We start from the raw sequence: 1,727 nt of genomic DNA on the forward strand, positions 1-1,727 counted from the left end.
GGGGGTGGTTAAGGCTTCACAAGCAGCACTCTTACCAATACTTTCCCTCCCCCAAAAATAAACAAATGAGCATCTCTGTGCAAGCACTTGTCTGTCACACCCCATGTTTAGCAGTGTGGGAGGAGGGCTGGGATAACTCACTGCTCCTCTATGGACATTTAGTTGTTTTATCTGATCTTACACGCATGCCTCAGAATAGGTTAAGTACGTAAAAAATCTTCAGTGGGTTTGGATTAAGCCCCTGAATATCTTCTTGCATCCATGTCCCCAAGCCCACCCCTGCTTCCCCAGGCTTGGGGGCTCTGCACATCTCGCCCTAGCAAAGGGAGCTGCTGGCCCCACTGTGCCACCATGGCCACCATGTGGGTCCAAACTCAGGGCTGCTGGGGCATGGCAGGGATGCCTGTGTGCAAGGCTTTGGTAGGAAGCCACCTCCAAAGTCACAAAGCCCATCAGGGACTTGGCACTGCCAGTCTGGCTCCTGGCCCTTTTGCTTAGTCTGATACTGAAATTAAATGTTTTGAGGTAGCAGCATCAACAACATCAGCTACTCATCATTGGCTAATAACACTAAGCACCCATCAGCCACAATTGCTGAGGAAACATTAATTATGGGATGCTGAACACATCTGGTAAGCAGGTACAGATGTTCATCCCACTTTTATGCAGGTCAGATACCACCCAGCTTGGTGCAGGGATTCAAGCACCCACCTCCAGCCCTGCTCACTGTGCACAGCTGCCTGCTTCAGAGGCAGCTGGTGTTGGGGACAAGGATCTGGTGATGGTTGTGATGGTGGTCCTAGACATCCTCTGCCACTCCAACCCATTGCCTTGGATGATGCCTGGACAGTGCCAGTGGGAACTTGGTCAGACACCTTGGGTGAGGGGGAATTAGCTAAGTCAGGGGTAGTGGGGACAGGCCCACGTGAGCCATTGCAGGGTGCAAGCTGCTGAGGCAGAGGGAAGGCACCACGTGCCTTCCTCCAGCAGTGTCAGCACAGTGGGGGATGACAAAGCAAAATGTGTCCAAAATGGGAAAAAGGAAGGAAACTCAGGGTTCATGGGATTGCATCATACCAGGCCAAGTGCAACTGCTTCCAGCCATGGCTCAAACGTGTAGCATCAAAACTGACTTTTACTGCCCTGCTCCAAAGATGTGGCATCAAAAAAATGCCATTTTCTGTCCTGCCTCAAAGATGGAGCATCAAAAACACTCTCCAGCAAGTACTGCTGCAGCTTCACCTCCTGTTGTATGTTAAACTTCTTGTTTCTGTCTTAGAGGCATCTGTAATAAGCTCGTTAATGCTTGCTATGCTCCTCAGGTCTTGACTTTCTGAGGGATTTTAATCTTCCCTCCTTCAAGGGGTTGCAGGTACCCAGCAGTTTCCTGCTGCTACTACATCCTGAAGGGGGTATAGCTGCTGGGGCTGGTTGTGGGCTGCTTCTCTGATACCCATGTCAAGTTTTGGGGGCCAGTGCAAGGCAGAAGCAGGTCACACCACTGTGCCACTCACAAGGACAGGCTCCCTTTGAGCCCTACCTTCTCACTATGGGAAAACAAATTCAGAAATGCAAAGGGGGCTCCGAGGACCTGCACTTGCTTCTGGCCATTGCTTTCCAGAAACCCTGTGTCACCCCAGCCAGAGCTGCCTGGTGTTGGGGTCCCCCCTGGCGCTGGCTGCTGGGGACACCCCCAGGACACCCTCCCGCTGCAGGGAGCTCCACTC

This window comes from Nestor notabilis, unplaced genomic scaffold, assembly GCF_000696875.1.
Source record: "Nestor notabilis isolate BGI_N333 unplaced genomic scaffold, ASM69687v1 scaffold19176, whole genome shotgun sequence".
Lineage (NCBI taxonomy): Eukaryota > Metazoa > Chordata > Aves > Psittaciformes > Psittacidae > Nestor > Nestor notabilis.